We start from the raw sequence: 14,863 nt of genomic DNA on the forward strand, positions 1-14,863 counted from the left end.
AGCTGTGGTAGTTGTAGCTGGGTCAACTAGGGGTGGAGTCAGAACTGTTAATCAGATTAGTCTAATGCTGTCACCACGGAGATGTGGTCTTCTCATAAGAAGGAAACTCCCCCTCCCCACCCCCAATACCACTAAGGTTTGCTTGCTGGCTACACTGAGAGCTGCTGGAGCCCTACCAACTTGGATCCATACAGCGCTGTACCCATTGGCCTGTGATCTTCCTGCATTCTGCAGCATTACATGTGGCTGTGAGTCTTAAAAGGGCCTTTTGGACTATAATCAGACTTATGGACTGAAATTGGACTGGGCTAGGATGCTTTCTTGATATATAATTACTAATTGATTTAAAGCTCTTTCATATACATGTATGAGTTTCACTGGATTTGTTTCTCTAGTCAACCGGACCCCTCGTTTCTTTCCTTGAACATTTTCCTTCAAGTTCCTGGATGCAGTGATTCACTGTAGTGTCCCACAGAAACCCAAGAAATGTTAAGGAAACATCTCACATAGTAGTGGGTGCTCTTCAGTGCCAAATATGAAGGTCAGTCTGAGATAAGCCAAGTGGAGGGTCCAGAGTGAGAGGCTAAAAATAGCCAGTAGTCATGGGAGGTCTTTTTGCCTTTACCAAAGCTCAATTAGGAAATTGGGTTACTCTTTCCATAAGAGATCATAGGCTTGAGAATTGTACAGTGAAGCATGTATACCCCAAACCAAAGGTGATGTCTTAAGCCACACCCTGTAGTAGAGTTTAAAGATGATTCCAAGTAAGCATTGATGGTACTTGGTTCACACCTTCTACTAAGTTTAGTATAAAAACACCTCCAAGCCGAAGGCTGTGACGTGGTTCACACCCTCTAAAGAAGTCAGATCTTAATCCCACACTAATCCTATTCATTAATATAGTAGAAGACTAGAAAGGCCATATTAATGAACTGCAACAGGAAAAGTGGAAAAAGAGGAAGGGCCTTAGCAAAAAGGATTGACACAGTGGGTGCAAAAATGAACACAGACATCACAAGGTTTAGGATGTTGTAAGACAAGGCAGTTTTAATTCTATTCACATAGCATCAAGATGAGTCAGAAAGGACTTCAGGGTCACTATGAGCCAGAATTGATTAGAGAGCTCTTAACAACAGCAACATTATCAACAAAAGCACAGCACAGGCCTTTGTAAGAAGCATCTCATTGTCTAGGTGGTCCAAAGGGTTTCTACTTATATCATGCTCCTGTATCTGCTCTGGACGTCTGCGACCCGTTGTTAGCAAATCAGCTTTGCTAGACCCGGGTCTGTATTGTCTTTGGGAAACCCAAACCTCTGTACTTGTCAGTTCATGGTTACCGTGCTTTACCATGGTTACCATGAAGCAACAAATCTTTCCTATGAAAAAGTAGTAACATATACATAGGTTTACAAAGTCTCCTCAAATAATTTTTATTACCAAAATCTATCATTGTTATAATTTTAATTATCTTTATAGCATGCAATCCCTTCATATTTCTTCTCTGAACATACTGTTTTATAGCCACAACTTGTATAAACCGTACTTTCATAAGCTGATATTGAAGATATTTGAATTTACTATGTTTATTAATTTAATCAATAATATGATGAACATTCAAATAAATAAATTATTATTCACGTCTATTTTCTTAGGATTGAGATAAATGTTTCACTGTGGAGTGCTGAGTCAGATGAAAATTTTTAATTTTCTAATACATATGTTAAAAATACACATCCTTCTAGAATGTAAGGGAGAACCTTGATGTTTAGAACTTAAGAAAAAAATGTAGGTTGATAAAGGTGATAAGCCATTGTAAAGAAAAGTGATACACATTTAGAAAATCATTTTAACGAGTGAATTTCTTCATGGGAGCAATAGTAACTAAAGCAGAAAATGTACTTCATTTTTCTTTTTGATAAGGAGGGTGAACATAAGACTCGATTCTGAAGGAGTAGGCAGAAGGTGATACCTGTATGGACATATATCACAGCATCGACATAGCAATAGAGTTACTTTTACTCTTTTGCCATTTTCTATTGATTTTTATATGAAGAAATCTTGGCGAGAATAGCCAGAGAGAAACTTTATAATGCATTGGCTTATTAAATTTGCAAAGTAACAATTAATTTTTCTTAATAATTTATTATATCAATTATTATATAATTTCAGATTCATTGTAAGTGAAAGCTTTCAAAAAATAGATTGCTGATAATGCAGGAGTCTTCCCAAAAAAATCAGTGCTTGGGTTATAATCCAACTGAATTCACCTCCTCGTGTCATTCTTATTACATATTCAAATAAAACTTGAGAAATCAGTGGCTCAAATATTTCTAAATATTTAATTAATTTATTTGTCCCCTGCTTTTACAGTAGAAGTTTGAAATTTCAGAGCCCTAGAGGAGTATAATTAATTTGACAATTCTATCTTCAGACTGTATTTTGATGTTATTTATAAAATGCATCCTTTAAATTCCTCCTTCCTTAATTAGATGTTTAAGATCCATTCTTGGCCTTGTCTAAAGACCTTAATAACGCAAGAGATACAGCCATTTGTAAGTTGTAATTCTTCATGCTCTTGTCAAAAGTATTATTCTCCAACAGAATTTATATGGCTCTTTTTGGAAAGTTGGATAGATATAGAAGCAAGATTAAAAATATGATCTTTTATATCTTGGCTTATTTTCAAAATAATTGTAAAATTTCAAGAAGAATACTACTACTAAAGTAATGAAAAATGCTTGAAAAAGTATTGATGTTTGAAACATTCTACTATTGAAGAGGCATACAATATTATTTTCACTAAATGAAAAAAATCACCTACTTCATTTTTATCATTAGAAAGCAATTATATTCACTACCGCAGGTTAAAATCCAGTGGACATTTATACTTGTTCGATAGTTAATTATTGCAAACTTGATTTTATTGAAGGTTTGCATAAAAACACTTATGTATATGACATTGTACATTTTACAGTGCCACCAAGTCAATTCATAGAAACTCTCCAAGTGTTGAAGACTTTAAATCTTATGTGTCAGATAACCTCATCTTCTTCCCTTGGAGCCACTAGTGGGTTTGAACAGCTAGCCATGCTAATACTTAACCACGAGTGTCTAAGGGCTATATTTTAACATCAAACATGACAATACTGAATGGAAAGCAGAAGTGTTTCAAAATAGTCTTGATCTTCCAATTAAAATCTTTTTACAGGGCCTTTGACCTGTTCTTCCTGACTACAGGAGCCCTCGTGGCATAGTGGATTATACATCGCGCTGTTAACCGCAGCATCAGCGGTTAGAAACCCTCAGCCACTCCAAGGGAGGAGGAGGCATTCTAATCCCATAAAGAGTTACAGCCTTGGAAACCCACAGGGGCAGTTCTACGCTAGCCTACAGAGTTGCTTTACATTGGGGTTGACTCAACAACAATGAGATAAGAAAGCAAGAACTCTGCCCCCTCCCAAATGCTTCAATCTTTAAACCCCTAAGGATTCAAGGGGAATTTGATTTTCTTCTATTTCAAGTGGCAGCAAACGATGTCTCTCAGGACAAATGCTACCTCTTATTTTGCTAACTAACTTTTCGTGAAAACATGTCCACGTCAGTTTATTTATGTATCATATATAATTATTTCTCTGCTGCTATGTCAAAGAGTTGAGAGGTGGAGACAGAAATGGTAAGATTGAAAAAGCGGCAAAGATGGCCTTGCTAAATGTCTTTGCAGGAATTTGCCAAGTCCACACTCACTAGATCAAGTAAAGTCTGACTCAGTGTGACCCTAATTCACAGAGTAGAACTGCTCATTTGGGCTTCCAAGACCATAAACCATTGTGGGTGTAGGAAGTCTCATCTTTCTCCCTCAGAGGAGAGGCTGGTGGTTTTGAACTGCTTACCTTGCAGTTTCCAGTCCAATGCATAACCCACTAAGCAGCCACCAGTTCTCCCTACTCATGCATGACTTCCACTAATTGTTGATCTTTAAAATATTGTCATATTCTTATTAGTGTAATTTTATATTACAGGATGGATGAGACACTTTTAAAATAGATTTTTTAATATATGATTTTTCAAGAAAATAGTATATTAAAAGGTCACAGACTATGCTGCATATTTATTGTTCATTTGGTGCCACCACTGTCTTTTCTTGAGGTTTGCTTTGTGTCACCGAAGTGAAGGCAGAGTCTCATGACGACCCCTTCCTTGTGTGTCTACAGATGGGAATTTGCCCACACAGATTTGAAAGTTGGAAAAGCAGATGTGAATCAGGAGATAGCAAGTGACAGACATAAATGTAAACATGAGATTCACGCCAATTACTGGTGAATTGGAGGTAACTACTTGTTTGTTGTTGAAAACTGAAAAAGATTAGGAAGGGTTTGCCTGCAAATTACTGCATCTTCTTGATGAGTTGGATTCAGATTATTCATATGGAGACTAAGGAATATTCACAGATTTTTGCTTTTCCAGACTTCCCAGCAAGTGTTATAATATTATGATTTTTAATACTTTGATTTATTGGGTGTTTTCTTTTTCCTTAAAGGTTATTGTTTTTCCAGTGCTACAAATGTAACTAAGAAGAAATAACTTAACGAAATCATTTCTGGTATTTGTTCACAGATTTTATCAGATTTGAAATTAGGAATAACCCGTGTAAAGTGGGACCCTGGGACTGCATGGGCTGCAGGAGCCAGCTAACTAAAGTTTCACTTCTAGTTTCCTGAACACAAATGCATATAGAAGGGAAGGATATGGGACAGAGTTTGTCTGCTAAAAGTTTAATGCAATAGTGAAAATCAAGAGTTCAAGACTGTGGTGTGGCATGACTGCTTCTTAGTAGACAAGATAATTAGTCTACAAGAAGGAAGTATATCACTGACAATCCCAGCATTTTAAATCCTAGAAGAAGCCTATGACTGGGATGTCTGGGGAATTTTATTTCTTGTAGCTGAGGTCAAATATTTTTGAAAACAAACCAAATACCCCCCAAATCTTATCCTGGGAGTGACTAAACTAAATGAATGATCAGCTTTGCCCATGTTAACATTATTGCATTAACCAGTAACGATTAGAAACATAAGAATTGGAACGGGATTATTTGGGCATATTTCAATGACTCTCAGTACTTTGAACCCACAAATATAACTGAGCTGTCTATGCCGGCAGGATGTCAGTTTCTCTTCTTTGCCGATGTTGCCATGTGCTTCCATGAATACACTGTTCTTACTTGCCCGACTCTGTAGCCAACAGAGATATTTTCATTCTTCTTAAGATTCACATGTACTACCTTTCTTTGATTTGAGAACCTTAACTAAACGGAGATTTGAGCACTTCCTACTTTGAGAATTCTGACCTTGGTGCATATCCAAAATGCAGAATTGTGTCAATTTACAACACAGAAACCGACATGATAAGTGTTAGGATGGATTTTAAGGTTGCTGTACTAGGGAAAAGGACCCCTGGGGGGAAGTGATTATATTCCTGTTGGACTATTAACTGCAAGGTTAGCAATTCAAAACCACCAGCTGCTCTGTGGGAGAAAGACCATGCCTTCTACCCCCATAAAGAGTTACAGTCTTGGAAACACACAGGGGCAGTTCTACTATATGGCAGTGGATTTGAGCTTTCCAAATCAGAGGAAAAGAAAAAAAATAAGTGGGGCCAAATTCATGAAAATAAGTCCACTAAATAAAATTCTATATTCTTGATTTTAATTCAAGTAGCTGCAGTATCTGTGAAAGTGATAGGTTGGTTGATTGAAATCTCTCCTTAATAGTGGCTTATAAGTAAACCAAATTGAGACAATACAAATATTCGTAGTAAATAGAAAATTTGAATTTTATTTAGTAACACTTTATCAAGACCTTGCTAATAAAAGCACTGGCGTGCTTGGAAGATCTGTGAATCACTATTTTCTCCAGATCAAGGGTGACTTCACATTATGAAAGTAGACGTGGGGTATCAGAATGGCACGAGGCTTGAGCTAACACTTTAGATACATACCTAAGGCAGAGTGGTAACCATTACTGAAATGGACCATGGACTGCAATCCTAATCAGAAAAATATGATCCTAGGACTCTTACGTGTTAACTAATAAGTCATGGTTTCCCAGAATTGATTACAAACATTGTGAAGAAGGAATAGGCAGTCCGCTTCTGGGGAATTAGATCCTGAGGACCTATGGCTAGCAGAGGAACATTGTCAGATGCTGAAAGCCTTGTCAGACACAGTGCTGCAAGATGCGCCCTCTAGGCGGGAAAGCACTCAAAACACGACTGAGGAAGAGCTGCCTTCTCAAAGCAGCGTCAACCACAATGCCATAGACGAAGTCAAGTTTGCAGGGTCTTCATATCCTCACGGTTGGGGCGTAGCTCAAAGTGAGAATAAACAACGGCAAACATCTATTAGTGACTGGAAATTGGATTTATAAAGTATGAATTGAGGAAAATTGGTGAAGTATATTGAAAGTACCATCAACTGTCAAGAAAATAAACAAATCTATCTTTGAAGAAATATCGATAGAATGATCCTTTAAAGCAAGAATGGCAAGACTTTGCCTCACATGCTTCCAACAGAGTACAGTGAACCCTCATTTATCGCGTTTAATCGGTTCTAGACCCTACCGTGATAAATGAAATTCCGCGAAGTAGGGTTCCTTATTTGTAAATCAAATATTTTCATAGTTCGAGCATAGAGGACACGAAAAAACACCCTTTAGTCACCATTACACTCGTATTACCCAATTTATTAAACGAAAAAGGGAAAATGCAGTAAAACATTTTGGACGTTACAATTATCATTTATTATTTATTATATTATGAAGTACAACGGATGGAGCGAACGGAAGACTCATTCAAGTCGAAATGGCGTGCAACCTCCACGATTTTCTTGCCATCTTTGATCATATCCAAAAGTTTTACCTTTTCCTGGATGGTGAGCATCTTCCTCTGGCGCTTATTTTAATTGTCAGAAGGCTTAGAAGAAGCAGCTCGTTTAGGAGCCATCATAGGGCTTAGATAAAATTTCTTAAAATTCGCAAACAATTACAGTACACTGTACAAAAGCAAAAATGCATCTGATACGTAGCTCCGATACGTAGCGATGCAGACAGAAGCGTGTACAGTATGAGCCAATCAGTGGCAGTAATGACAGAGCATGCGCTGTTACGCAAAAACCGCGATAGAGTGAAGCCGCGGAAGTCGAAGCGCGAAGTGGCGAGGGTTCACTGTATTAGCAAAGAGCAAGCCCTGGAGAAAGACATTCTGCTTGGTAAAGTAGCAGAGTAGTCCAAAACGAAGACCGTCAATGAGATGGATGGACGCCGTGGCTACAACAATGGGATGAAGCAGCAAGAAAGGTGAGGATAGTGTGCGACGGACAAAGTTTTGCCCTGTTGCACACAGGGTCACTATGAATTGGAAGAGAACGGACAGAACGCAACAACAACCATGAACTGAAAAGAATGGACAGTATAGAAAGCGTGTAACTGATCAGTACCGCCCTAGTGGCTGTGAACTGGACTGCGATCTGCAAGGTCAGCAGTTTGAAACCATCAGCTGCTACTTGGGAGAAAGAGAGGCTTTCTACTCCCGTCAAACGTTCCAGGCTCAGAAGGGGACTGTACTCCCAGGGAGAGTTCTCCCCTGTCCTGTAGGGTTGCTATGAGACAGCACCTACTAGATGGCAGTGGGTTTGAGGGTCTTTTTGGTTTCAGTGGGAAATAAGGCTAAGCCTTGTATTATAAAGCCCACAGTTATTAATATATGATGAAATCCTAAATGTTGCTAAAGAAATAATTAGATATCATTCTGTAATAAGGGAAGACACATTTAGAAATAGTTCACAGGAAAGACAATACATACAGGGGTGCATTTAAATGTCCTCTTCTTAAGTAGCACCAACTGTTATCAGAACTTAAGAATTCATGCTGTTTTGTTTCATTTCGAATCAGAATTACACGCTGATTTTCCCCTTGATTAATCAATAACTTTCTGAGGAAATTTGATGAAAGTATATATTCCATCAAGAGAAAATACAAACAAGCATATGATACACATATTTTCACAATGTAAATAATTATGCTTACATTGCTATATCTTTATGAAAATAGTTACACTAAGAATAAGTTCAATTTAATATTCAAAATATTTATAACATTGTTGGGATAATATCATTGTTATGTTCCTGAAGAAATTTGGGTGAATATTAATTTTTTTCTGGGTGTGGGACATGCTCTATGCTAATGTAACACAGGGACATGGAGTTCAAGGCATTAAGACAATAACTGATTTGCTCCAACACACAGTTATTTCAATGGAGGTAGTAGGGAATTACAAAGAAGACTAGAGTTTTCAGTAAACTTTTAAAGAATTATAATTTCATCTTCTTTCCAGTTTTGAAAAACTAATGCAAAAACAGTGTTATGCAGAGGCCATAAAATACTGCAAATGTTTTTAAAGCTGGACTAGAGGATATATTAATTTCTGTGTATAAGAATTCTTGTTAGTCCTTAACTCTAATTAGAGAGACTGAGTTACTCAGCCCCACGGTGTTGCTGGAATGTACATATTTCTCCAATCACCAGTGAATTTAACAGAGCTAGGAGAATGACATAAATTTCAAGTTTAGGCGATTCCTATTGTAAACACTGAGAAATAGGGCAGAACCCAGCTTTGTGAACCAAGCAGATGCCTAGTTAAGGAGACTAAGACATGAAGTCAACATCACACTAATAATGAAGTGTTTCACTCCTGTGTCCAAGGACATGCAGGGAAGATCAACTGTGCCTGGCAGGATGCAGAGAGTTGGGGACAAAAAAAGCATCTTCAATGTCGAGAAGCAGTAGTTTTGTTCAGCACTGCATAGAGAACAGAGGGAGAGATCACATTCAAGTGAGGGATTAGTAAATATCTCATGAAAATAGGACATTCCTTAATAAGTTGCCTGCTGTTACATTGCTAATTAGTAGAAGACCTGCCACTAGAAATGAAACCATTAGGCTTCAGGTTCTTTCTTGAGCCTAGGGAGTATGTTGGATGGTAATGAGTCAAAACTAGCCAAGGACACCCTTGGTCTGACTGTGGAGCATCTTGAAAATATGCTTGAATTCTCTTTGTTATAAGTCGCTTAGAGGCAGACCCTTGAACAAATGAAAAGTATTGCAGAACTATTTTTATTTTGATGATATTAGATAAAGATATGCTACATATCAGGCACTTAGCTCCAGATAACTTTATATATTGTTAGTTGCCATCGAGTCCACTTTGATCCATAGGAACAGTAAGTACAACAGAATCAAACACTCTCCAGTCCTGCTCTACCTTCACAACGATTCCCATAAGTGAGCCATTGTTGTCGTCACTGTGTCACGCCATCTCACAGGGGGCCTCCCTCTTTTTGTGCTGCCCTTCTACTGTACCAAGCATGATGTCCTTCTCCAGGGACTGGTCTCTCCTGACAACATGTTAAATGAAGTCTCACCATCCTTGCATCTAAGGAGCACTCTGACTTCTTCCAAGGCAGATTTGCCTGGCCCTTTGGTAGTGCATAGTATTTTAAATATTCTGTACAAGCACCACAATGCAAATGCATCATTTCTTCTTTGGCCTTCTTTATTCAATGCCCAACATTCACATTTATATGGGGCACTTGAACGTATCGTGATTTGGGTCAGGCACACCTCATATAATACGGTTTTATAACCATCAATGTCTTCTTTTAGATATCTAAATACTATTGGTTGTTATTTTATCTTGGAAGCACTCTAGTTGCACTTTTTCCAAGACTGACTTGTTTGATATCTGTCAATCCATTAAATATGAAATATTCTTTACCATTACGATACTTCACATGCATCAACTCTTTGCCAGTTTCCAGCTTTCGTTGCCCAACTTTCACATGCATAGCAGATGATTAAAAGGATCATGGCTTGGGTCTCTTCCTTTGGACACATTATCATATGCTGATGTGAAAATGAGATATCAGACTAATTTTTAGCTCTCTTTGTGTTAGTTTGTATATACAACAAAATATAATGCTGACAACTTTAATAATACCAACAGGAAATGTGTTGCTTAATCAAATCTGAGTTTACCTTTTGCAGAAAGGGAAGATGCTGCTGCCTTAGCAAAATATTCATATTATCACAGTAGAAGGTAATCAGGGAGGATATTTATAGAATTATTCTTCTTGACTCAATTGATTAAGGCAGGAGTATAAGTTATTGGGAAATAAAGAACAACTTACTTTTGACAAAGGGAGGAGTTAGGTCCATAATTAAACCTTGCAAAAATGAATGATAATAATAAGAAAAAAATGTCTTACAGGGTGTTGGTTAGGTCAAAATGACAGTGATTATATATAAAATTGAAATAATATTTTCTAAATACTTATTCCAATATCAATTTTAGCCATTATTCCTTAAAATAGGGAATTAAGTTACAACTGCTCTGAAATTATAGTATTACCTAAATGTAAAGGCAAAGCACAGATAATTCAGACTGAGGGTGATTATATTTTCTGATAAAATACTATGTACTATTCATATTATTTTTAAAAATAAGTATTTCATTTTATACTCTTTTTATAATAAAAGCAGTATTTAAATGATTTGTTAAAACATAAAATTTATTCCCAAGAGCTTGAGGAAGCATTAAAAATGTTTAGTCTATTTTAAATTATATGTACAAAATGTCAGCTGTTTTTACAGTTTTTTTCTTTTGAATTGTTTTCATTCTCTTTCTTTTTGAGGAGCAGGTAAATAACTTGGGATAATTTTATTTTTCTTTTTAATTTTACAAATGTACATTCCATAACTTTCTATTTAAATACTGTGGATTTTTTATTATAAAATTTATTGCTAGTACTTTGAACTATTTTAGTAAATAATTAGATATTTTTGTCAGATATTGAACTATCTATGAAATTAGAAACAGTCCCTACCCTCAAAGAGTTCACTAAATTTCCATGAGCAAGGAAGCCTGAAGAATAGCGGATGCACTTGGATTGTGGTTTGGGTAAAAAAGAAGTGGAATAATCCATGGACTGCCAGAAAATGAACAAATTCACCTTGGAGAAAATGTAACTAGACTGTGAAGACTATTTAGACATGAAAACAAAGACATTGATGATATTAAAATAAATTATATAAGGTTGGCTGAGACTAAATGCCTTATATACAATATTGTTAAAAGCTAGTGTCTTCAAGATAGAAATATTTCTGAAATACTTTTGATGTGCTCAAAGATCTGCTTCCTAACTGGCTTACAACGAAGACACATACCTCAGAAAAACTTTGAGATTCTCCACAGTCAGACTCAATATTTTCTCTTGCTGATTTTGACTCATAGAGAAATTCTTTGGTATAAGAAGGAAAACAAACCGTCTCATTACTCTAGTAGTGTCTTTGGACACTCACTGGAATCTCCTTTTCTCTCTATTAATTTAAATTAAATGTCTGCCTCCATGAGGGGCTTAAAAATTTCATTATCTTTTCATTCTGTTAGTTCTACAAAATGTTGATGTCCCTCATATTCATTATGATACCCCTTGAATATATTATGAATACATAATATGAACCTATGCACACACATACACATATTATATATACATGCAGTTTATTCCATAGTATTTAAAAAGGTGGTGTTGTTAGGTAAGCATCCAATTGCTAATGGCAAGGTTTGAGGTTCAAATCTACCAGCCACTCCATGATCGAAGATGAGGTAGTTAAACTTGTAAAGATGTAAAGCCGCAGAAACCCTATACATGACTGCAATGAATCAGAATTTAATTGATAGCAATAGTTTAAAAAACAGTGTCTTTATTCATAAATGAATGCATAACATATTTCACAAAGCAAAGTATCACTAAAATAGATATTTCACATACAGTATAATACTGTTGCATATATTAAAATTATCAAATTACTGATAAGACTTGGATAACTTTTCATGTAAGCAAATTAAATTAGGGTATTAAACAATAGTAAACTTCACTGTATCAAACCTAAAACTAAACCCACTGCCATCAAGTGAATTCCAATAGAGGCCATATGAGACATAAAGCTTCTGAAGCTGTAAATATTTAAAAGAGCAGATTGCCATACATTTCACCCTTAGAGTGGATGACTGATCAGTTTAAACTGCAAATCTTTTAGTTATTGGCCTGAACTTAACCATTTGGTCAGATAGCTCATTCACTGTATCAGTTGACTGAAACTATTACACTTATATCAAGTCAGGAGGCCATGGGATTAATTTCAATATAATAAAGACCTATAAGCAATTTTTGAAAAATGAAGTACTGTATCTCACTTATAAATTTTTAGCCACCACTTGTCTGTGGTGACTTGTGTGTTGCTGTGATGCTGGAAGTGTTGTCATTGGTATTTCAAATACCAGGAGGGTCACCCAAAGGGAACAGGCTTCAGAAGAACTTTAGGACTAGAAGAAAGAATAAACTATCCACTTCTGAAGAATTAGCCACTAAAAACTTTATGGATAGCATCAAAATATTGTCCGATACAGAAAACCTCATGCATAGAAGCAGAAAATCATCAGAGGTAGTGCCAGAAATTGAGCCTCTGGGGTCAGAAAGCCTTCAAAGTATGACTGAGGAAGAGCAGCCTTCAAAAGGAGAGTAGACTATCCTGGCAGGGATGGAGTAATGCCTTCAAGGGTAAAGGCTTTGGTACCTGATGTGACATGACTCTAAATGAGAAGAAACAAGTATCAACTAGTAATCTGAACGTGGAATGTAAGAAGTAGGAATCTAAGTAAATAGGGAGCTGTAAAAAAAATGAAATAGAATGCATGAAGATGCAAATTCTCGGTATTAGTCACCCTGAAACGGACTGATACTTGGCTATCTTAACAAAGAAAATCACATAGTTTATGATTTTGGAAATGACAAATTTACGATGAATAATGTCACATTCATCATCTAAAAGAACAGTTCAAGATTGATCTTGATGTATAATGCTGTCTGTGATAAGATAGTATCTGTCCTCTTCAATGAAATTCAGTCAATTATTCAAATGTATGCACCAATCACAAATGCTAGTAATACAGAGATTGAAGAATTCTATCAATGTTTCAACCTGAAATTGATCAAACAGACAATCAAGATGCATTGATACTAATTGGCAATTGGAATGCAAATGCTGGAAACAAAAAAGAAGGAACAGAAGCTGGAAAATTGAGGTGTTGTTGATAGAAACAAAGTAGAACTAACTGTATAAATTTTTAAGACCAACAACTGGTTCATAGCAAATGCCTTTTTCAATAACACAAACAGTGATTATACAGGTGAAATTCTCCAATTATAATACACAGGAATACAATTGACTACATCTGTGGTAAGAGACACTGGAGAAGAGAAAACCATCAGTGAAAATCAGCAGCTAAAAGCAGGCCAGGGATCGACTGTGGGCCAGATCACTAATTGCTCATATGTGAGTTCAGGTTGAAGCAGAAGAGAATTATAACAATTCCAAAAGGGCCAAAATACAATTATGAGTCTATCCCACCTGAATCTTGAGATCGTGTCAAAAACAGATTTTATACATTTTTTTACTAATGACAAGACATCTGATGAGCAGTGGGATGACATCACGGATATATATATGAAGAAACAATAAATCATTGAAAAGACAGGAAAGAAATAAAAGGTCAAAGTGGATATCAGAAGAGATGTACTCTTCGCCAGAGAGTTATTAAGTCAATTGAAGAAATAATGACATCAAAGAACTGAACAGAAATTTTCAAAAGGGCAGCATATTGAATGATGCAAGAAGAGGATCAGAAGAGGATAAAAAACAATACAGGAGTCACTGTATCAGAAGAACTAGTCATTCAACCATTTTAAGAAATGGTGTATTATCAAGAGCGGAAGTACTGAAGGCAGTAGTTAGTCTAAACGGCACTGATGACATTAGCAATAGAGAAGTCTCTAGGAATTGATGGAATACCAACTGATATATTTTAAAAAAACTGGGAAACACAGGAAGCATCCACTCCTCAAATATTTGGAAGACTTGGTCAACAGACTGGATGAAGTTCATATTTGTACCTGTCCAAAGAAGATGAACCAACAGGATGCACAAACTATGGAACTACATCATGCAAGTTCAAGTTTGTTGAAGATCATCCAGCAACAATTGCAGCAGTACAATGGCAGGGAGTTTCTAGAAGTTCAAGTCAGATTCAGAAGAGGATTTCTTATAAGGACTATCATAGCTAACATCAGAAGGATGGTGCCTGAAAGCAGACAATTCCAGAAAGATGTTTACTTGTGTTCAATGATTATACTAAGACATTCAACTGTGTGGAACATGAAAGAATAGGGATAAACTTGAGAAGATTGTGATTCCCTGAACCTTACATTATGCTCCTGCAGAGGCTGTACAGAGATCAAGAGGCAGTTAGATGAACAGAGCAAGGGATTATTGCATAGTTTTAATTCATGAATGTTGTGTGTCAAGGTTGCATTCTCTTACCATACTTAAATCTGTATGCTGAGCAAATAATTAGAGGACTTGGATTATAAAACGAATTAAGTATTAGGTTTGAGGCATACCTGCCATATTCAGATGATAAAACCTTGCTTGCTGAAAGTGAGGAGTACCTGAAACAATTGCTGATGAAGTGCAAGTATTGCGGCCTTCAGTATGGATTACAAATCAATGAACGGTAAATGAAACTGAAATTCTCACAACTGGACCAATAGGCAATATCATGAGAAAATGAGAGAGCTTTTAAGTTGTCAAGCATTCATCTAGCTTGTATTCACAATCAACGCTCATGGAAGCAACGGTAGAAGATTCAATGGATGCAGTGCATTGAGAAAATCTGATGCGCAAGACTATTTA

The sequence above is a fragment of the Echinops telfairi genome, unplaced genomic scaffold (assembly GCF_000313985.2).
Source record: "Echinops telfairi isolate 266 unplaced genomic scaffold, ASM31398v2 ScPeMD7_7405;HRSCAF=8443, whole genome shotgun sequence".
In the NCBI taxonomy this organism is placed as follows: domain Eukaryota; kingdom Metazoa; phylum Chordata; class Mammalia; order Afrosoricida; family Tenrecidae; genus Echinops; species Echinops telfairi.